The 8,228-nt window shown below is 31.3% G+C and overlaps 1 pseudogene; it reads left to right on the forward strand.

The window, feature by feature from the left end:
* Positions 1-44: 44 nt before the first annotated feature.
* Positions 45-1,530, forward strand: LOC125855150 (cytochrome P450 71AU50-like; annotated as a pseudogene).
* The last annotated feature ends 6,698 nt before the right edge of the window (positions 1,531-8,228 follow it).

Genomic DNA, 8,228 nt, shown 5'->3' on the forward strand with positions numbered 1-8,228 from the left:
TAAGATTATCAATACAGGACTTGTGCCTGTAAATATAACTTTGGATATTGGATTTCCTTATTCTAACTCAATGACTTTGATATGGGCAACACTTGTGCTTTTTCTATTTGTATATGCCTTGTATGTGCTACTAAACATTCACAAGAGGAAAAGGTTTCCTCCAAGTCCAACAGGCTTTCCCATTTTAGGACATCTTCATTTGTTAGCTGGTAAAAATCCACACAAAGATTTACAAAAACTAGCCAAGAAACATGGTCCTATTATGTATGTGCAATTGGGACTGGTACCTGCAATCGTTGCCTCATCTGTTGATACAGTCGAGAAGTTCCTCAAGACATATGATCACATCTTTGCTAGTAGGCCTCATAGTGAGGCATCTCAATATTTGTCTTATGGACAGAAGAATTTGGTATTTGCAAAGTATGGTGTGTATTGGCGCAACATGCGAAAATTGTGCACTGTGCACCTTTTGAGCAATAACAAGATCAATTCATTTCAATCCATGAGAAAGCAAGAAGTTCAACTTCTGATTGAATCCATTAAAAAGGAAGCTCATGATCGCGCAGTTGTTGATCTTAGTGCAAGGATTTTGTCCTTGAATGCTAACTTGACTTGCTTAATGGTGTTTGGAAAGAAGTACATGGATGAGGACTTGGACAAGAGGGGATTCAAAGCTATTGTTCAAGATGTTGTGGATTTAGCATCCACACCAAATCTTGGAGATTTTTTTCCTTTCCTTGGTGTTATTGATCTCCAGGGTCTCACTCGCAAACTCAAGGATCTTTCAAAGGTGTTTGATGAGTTCCTTGAGAAGATTATTGATGAACATGTTCATTCACATGACCAGAAGCAAACCAAGGACTTTGTGGACACCTTGATGGACATAATGCAATCTGGAGAAGCAGAATTTCAGTTTGACCGTCGTCACATAAAGGCTATCCTTTTGGTATGTACTTTCATCCCATTTATAAGTCATATATACTAGTATAAGCTCACAAATTCCCCTGTTTCCTTTTATATACAGGACATGCTTCTGGCTGCAATGGACACTACAGCAACAACAGCAGAATGGATACTCACCGAACTTCTTAGGCACCCCCAAGTGATGAAGAAACTCCAAAAGGAGTTGCAACAAGTGGTAGGCCTCGATAGAATGGTGGAAGAATCCGACCTGGAGAATTTAAACTACTTAGACATGGTTGTCAAAGAGGGCCTGAGGCTGCATCCTGTAGCGCCACTATTTTATCATGAGTCCATGGAAGATTGTGTAGTCGATGGTTTCCACGTACAAAAGGGATCCCGAATCATAATAAATTGTTACGCGATTCATAGGGATCCAAATGTTTGGCCTGAGCCTGAGAAGTTTTTGCCTGAGAGATTTGTTGGGAGCAGTATAGATTTTTGTGGACGCGACTTTCAACTTTTACCATTTGGCTCTGGGAGAAGAAGCTGTCCTGGAATGCAGTTGGCAGTTACCATAGTCCGCCTTGTGGTGGCACAATTGGTGCATTGCTTTGAGTGGGAGCTTCCAAATGGTGCATTGCTTTGAGTGGGAGCTTCCAAATGGTATTCAGCCTTGTGATTTAGACAATGATGAGAAGTTTGGGATGGTAACATGTAGAGAAAAGCCATTGCTGGCTATTCCAACTTATAGACTAAAGAAATGATACAACTACAGTGCATATAGTAAGAGAAGTATTTCAATACTTTAACATTTTATTACAAGAAACATTGGAAGTTTCTACTATATGATTTTGTGATTGTTGTGTGCATCCCCTGTTATTCTACAAATACTGCATTGACAGTACATCTGTACCTAATAAAATTGGTATCTTCCAAATGTCTCATCGTATATACAATTGACCTCTTCTCTCTTGTTTCCTATTGAATGTGTTTTAACAAGTCGACAGATGAAAGTTCATACCTGAAGAATCGTCATTGTAACGACTATTGACCCAATTTTCCTAAGTCGTGATGAGACCTAACTATTCCCACATCAAGAAAATCATAACTTTAAGCATTTACCTTATTTTCTGTTACTAGTACGTACAGTCAAGGGACCTGGTCTCTTGACTAGTGATGGACTCATACAAGCCAACAATCCCGTTGATACTCGGGTCCAAACCTGCACAAAATGCAGAAAAGATAAGTACGGGGAGTAATCAAGAATTATGCATCCTCAATTGTTGGCTTCTACACTAATAACTACAGTGTACAGCTCTTATAATTCTTTTGAATGACAATTCTTAACTGCCCTAACGAAAATTATGACAACACTGAAAAGAGTAAAAGAAACTTCCTCTATCCCATTTATGTGAAGGTGTTACCATTTGGAAAGTCAAACGGTTTTTCTTTGACTATAGTTTTCTCTATTTTTTAAAAATATTTGGATTCATTAGCTATGTAGACATGTAGTACTTCTTATGCAATTTTTAAATATGTAAATTTTATTTTATAAAATTTCAAAAAGTTATACCCAAATTTATAACTAAAATTAAATTGGAACAATGGAAGTAGTAAATTACAGTAAATCCTCTTATAAAGAAACTTATAAACACATTCCAAAATACAGAGAAAATGATAGATACTTCCATCACAAATAATAGTACAATCTATTGAAGATGAAGGAAGCTGATGATTGGAACATGTCAAAGGAACACGTCCAAAGAAGCTTACTGACGTGTTTACAACACACATGTTTACAAAACTGATGTAGATTTAGAGTCACACTAGGATTAGACTACTTATATCGACTAGGCTGCTACTTATTATACTAGCCGAAGTCGATTAGGATTAGATTATGACTAGGATTATATTATGAATAGGATTAGATTATTTATAATTACATTATTATTATTATTATTATTATTATTACAGTAGTAATAGGTATTGTAGTAGGACTCTAAGTATAGTTAACTTATGACTCTACAATTCTCTCATATATAAGGAGTATGTACTCAACAATTTTAATCATCAATACAATCCTTGATTTCTCTAATCCTAGACGTGAGATTTCTACATGGTATCAGATCTTAAAAGCTCTTCCGCTCTCTGAGTATTGATAAAAAAAACCAAAAAAAAAAAAAACCACACATTAAATTGCAATGACCCCTTCTACCAATACTATGTCGACCTCCTCACTTCACCAACTCATTGCGCTTGCTTCATTAAACTTAAACCAACAAACTACCTCATATGGAGGACACAAATATCCTAATTGATTCACTTGCTCCATTAAACTTAAGCCAACAGACTACCTCATATGGAGGACACAAATATCCTAATTGATTCAGGTGATGAAACTAACCTATCTCATCACAGTGAAAGAACCAACTAAAAGCAGTTATTCCACTGGACATGCTGCTGGGAAAGTTGTAATGGCTGAGAAGGATGCAAAAGATAGTGGCAACATTGATGATTGGGAGGAGAAAGATGTGTTGCTAAGGAGTTGGATCTCAGACACCTTGACCGAAGAAAGCATGTACCTAATTGTGGGCTGCTCAACTGCCAAAGAGATGTGGGAATGCTTGGAAGAAACTTATCTTCAAGTAACAAAAGATAAAGAGTTTCAGCTTAAACAACAACTACAAAGTGTTAGGTTAGGAACCAAAAATATTGATGAATACATCAAGGAATTTAAAGACATATGCGATGGTCTTACAGGGGATAAGATACCTTTACGAAATAGGGAGATAGTGAAGGTACCACTTGTTGAGGTATCTCGTAGAGCTTCGATGCTCTTAACACATGCTCTAAAGAGGTTTGGAAAAGATCCCTCCATGTAAATTACAGTGCACTGTTTTTAAGTGTTTCAATTAGTTTTTACCATATATGTTTGCTTGAAATATGTAATGATAATTATACAATTAATCCATTTATAAGTTATATTTAAATTTAGCCTATATTACTAAACTTGGGATAAAACCTATGTGCTCCTCTGCTTCTTTTCTTCTATATTAATCTCTGGTGTCCCATGTAAATTTTTGTTACGATTATAATTCTATGAAAATAGGCATCTTATGAGTATAAAATGCAATAATTATAAATAAATCTTTAAGAGTATGTCAAGAAATACCAAATAAGAGATGTATTTCAATATTTAAAATTAATTTCTTTTAAGCAACCAACTGTAAATTCTGAATCTTAGTTAGTAATTAACAAACTTCCAATAAAGTCATAACTAGCTAATTTGAGGTCAAATAGAGATACAACTATAAAAAAAATCAACTAAAATAAAGAAGTCTAATAAAAAGAACACACACAAAAAGAAAATAAAAATAAAACACACATTCTTTAATCATAACAATATAGATGGAAAAAGAAATATAGAAACCACACATACTTTTTTGAGTTCTTGTGGACACCTTCTCCCATAACCAATCAAAATTCAATAGTCTTCTTCATCAAGTTAAACTAAAACATGAATCAAGTAGTATAACAGTGATATACATGTTTCAATACTTTAACTATGGATGAAAATTTCTCTTTAATGGTGTCCTTAAAAATATTTTCTTGTTGAAAATTAACTTGAATTTTTGTTAAATATATGTTTCAGACCTAGTGGTACTGAAGTTTGTCCTCCCCCCATGTGTATTTTTCAACCAAACCATTAAAGAGAACTTTTCAAAATTCAGATTAATTATCATTTTAATAATCCTTCTTAGGCTGATTAATAGTAGTGCAGACTGGCGGCATTGTGTCATCATTTGTCAACAAACCCATCAATTGTTTAATTAAAGATAATGATAAAAGTTTAGTGCACTACACCTTGTTTCACAATTATAAAATACAAAAGAAATACCCTATTGAGCATCTCATATCTATAGTAGTACTAGATATAAGAGTCTGTGCTAGCACGGATCGGATCCAATGTTTATTATTATTTTTTATTTCAATTTATGTGACATAGATAAAATTTGGAGAGTCAATCGATTTATTATAATTTATAATACTTTTTACGTAATTTTTAAATGTATAACAAATTAAAAAGAAAAATAAGAATAACAAATTAATACAGATAGAATACAAAAAATTTAAAAATACCCTAGGCTAGAAACATACATGTCAACGGATAATTGTTGGCTTCTATATAGTACTTCCTTCTTCTCATTTTATGTGGCGTTGAATTTGTCATGATGTTTTAGAAAGATTTTTTTTTTTGAAATTTATGGTCTAAAATAATATTATTAAATATTTGTGTGGTTATAAATTATTTTATTAAAAATTAAAAATATATTTAATTTTAAATTATTTATAATTATAGTAAAATAACATTCTTTTTTTTAACGAATTAAAAAGAAAAAGGTACAAAATAAAATAAGAAGGAGGAAATATTAATTATTCATATTCAAAGTAGAGAATTTTCCCAAAGCCATGAGGTGACAAAGTAGTAATAATTCATGTCAACAGCCATGTGGTGGCAAATAAGTAATAACACATTCCCACAGCCAATGCAGTGGCTCTTAAATATAAGCCACTTATATTTAGCTACCATTAATATAGTGTAGTTTATACATAAAATGACAAAACAACTCTCAACCTTAATTTTATTGACAAAAAATAACATGTTGATACCTCTTTCTAAACTCACACTTCTAATATAGTAGAACTAAAATAGTATTAAATTAATTAAAGTGAAGCAATTTGATTTTCTTGTTGTGTAATGTAAAGTGTATTGGACTGTGTGGTCATTTGTCAACGGAAATTCACCATCTCATTATTATTATTAAACAAATGATTAAGGTAAGTACACTGTCTTTCTGTTCTCACTTATTGCTTGTCTAATCATACATTCTGATTGATAAGAATAAAGTTTTGTTCACTCATGAGCAGTGGTGGTCTTTCATGTCTCTTGTTGAGATGGAGTATTAGAAAATTCATATTTTCAATAGTTCAGATATAAAATTTAAAATATTGAAATAATTTAAATATATTTTTGATATTAACTTTATAATTGATATATAAAAATTTATGATAATAGCAATGTAAAGGATCATTTGGTAAATTTGTATTAAGAAAAATAATGCATTCATTAACTTCAAGTATTATTAATATCTTAGTTGACACACTTTTTCAATCTATGTATAACTAACACATAAAAATTTATGGTATTAGTAATGCAAGATATTTTAATACATGCATTATGATGGTTAAAATCACAATTGTTTCTCAAAACCTTTTATATGACATTTCCTCGAGTAAATATCTCCAAAGGTACTCAACTATGAAGAATTGTGTGACAAAGTCATTCAATTTTGTTTTGTATCAATAAAATCACTCAATTTGACTTTTCTCTTATAAAATCACTCAACCAAATTTATTACTCCTTCCGTACACTTTTACTTGTCAAATATTCCTACTTTAATTTCTAGGTTTACTTGTCATTTTTTTGACAAATTAGGGAAGTACAATATTTTTTCTTTGAAAAATGTAGTGAGTAAATATTTTTGGAAGTTGAGACTTTATATTAATAGGGATAAAATGATAAACTCATTATACTAATCATTATTTTTTTTAAATAAGTGTGTCAATTCAAAATTTGACAAGTAAAACCGTAGGGAGTATTTTAAAAAAAATAACATAATAAAATAAAATAATTTTTATTCATATGTACATAAGCCCAATAAATAAAATAAAATTTTAAAAGAAACGCATATCTTACACCCAACCCGTGCCCTATACAAATCAAAATCGATCTTAATTTAAAATCCAAAAGGCCAAAACATTACTACTCCCTCTGTCCAAAGATAGTTGTTCATTATTAACTTACATAGGAATTAAAGAGCAATAAATAATAGTGGTAATTTTATCATATTATTTTTATTAATTAAATTTAAGTCATCTAAACATTGCAAAATAAATAGTATTAAATAATAAGGATAAAATAGACACAACATGATAAATTATTTATTAATTTTATAAAGTGAATAAGTATTATTATACATCTCAAAATAGTATAATGGACAAATAAAGATAGACGGAGGGAATATTATTATTGATTTATGTTTGTGTTGAGCTTTGTCTGGTTATTAGGTTATTAAATGGGCATCCAATATGCCTCGTATTACAATAAAATAACATATGTTATTAGGTTATTATATACTTCCTTAGTCTTTAGCTATGATTTTGACATGCTTATTAAGAAAATAATAATTAAAAAAATGATAGTTGACACAGTGAGTTTATCATTTACCTCATTATATTTTTTAAAGATATTAACTCAGCTTTAATAAATTGAAGATATAATAGAGAAAAAAAATTGACCTTCCTTTATTTATCAAAAATGACACAAGTAAAAGGAGAAATCAAATTAAAAAATATTTAACAAATAAATAGAGCCGAAGGAAGTATCCACTGTACCTAAAGGGGATAGTAATTTTTGGTTTGAACCTCATCGAAGTCGTGACGAAAAACTTATTAATGAGTCCTTTTTAAATTTTATTTTATGAGTTTGTATGTTTATATAATTATATGACATAAAAAATAATTTAAGTTTCTCAAATTAATAAGTGCTAGTTTATGTATGAAACTCACCTTCCCAATAGTTTAGGTATGAAATTAAAAAAAAAATTAGTTTCAGTGTGTTTCTGACACTTATCTTTTTTTTTGTTCTTAAATTTTATGTCAAATCAAACTACTAATATATAATAGGATGAAGGGAGTATATATATATATATATATATTTTTTTTTCCCTTTTCTAGCTTTGAAATCTACTTAATTATAAAAGGGAGGTAAACTAGCTCAAGTAGGTAGCCATTGAACATGTTTGCTTCCCTTATGTTGAGGGTAGTTGAGTCATTTGAGCTGATTTTTTTTTGAGGAATTTTCACATATAGCCACTCAAAAATAACCTAATTACTCTCCGTAGCTATAATTTAATAATTACAATACATAGCTACATGTTATAGGGAGGAGAGAGGCGAGCGAGAGAGGGCAAAGTGTAAGAGAGAGGTGAATTGTATATGTATATCGGTTAGATAATTATATATTATACATATGTATTTGTATAAATGACAAGCGAGATTGGGAGAGGGTGGAGAGAGATGAGCGAGATTGGGAGAGGGAGGAGAGAGGCGAGCGAGATTGGGAGAGGGAGGAGAGAGGCAAGCGAGAGTGGGCAGAGAGTGGGAGAGGGAGGAGAGAGGCAAGCGAGAGTGGGCAGAGAGTGGGAGAGAGGTGAATTGTATATGTATATCGGTTAGATAATTATTATTATACATATGCATTT

Source organism: Solanum stenotomum, chromosome 2 (assembly GCF_019186545.1).
Source record: "Solanum stenotomum isolate F172 chromosome 2, ASM1918654v1, whole genome shotgun sequence".
NCBI classification, from domain to species: domain Eukaryota; kingdom Viridiplantae; phylum Streptophyta; class Magnoliopsida; order Solanales; family Solanaceae; genus Solanum; species Solanum stenotomum.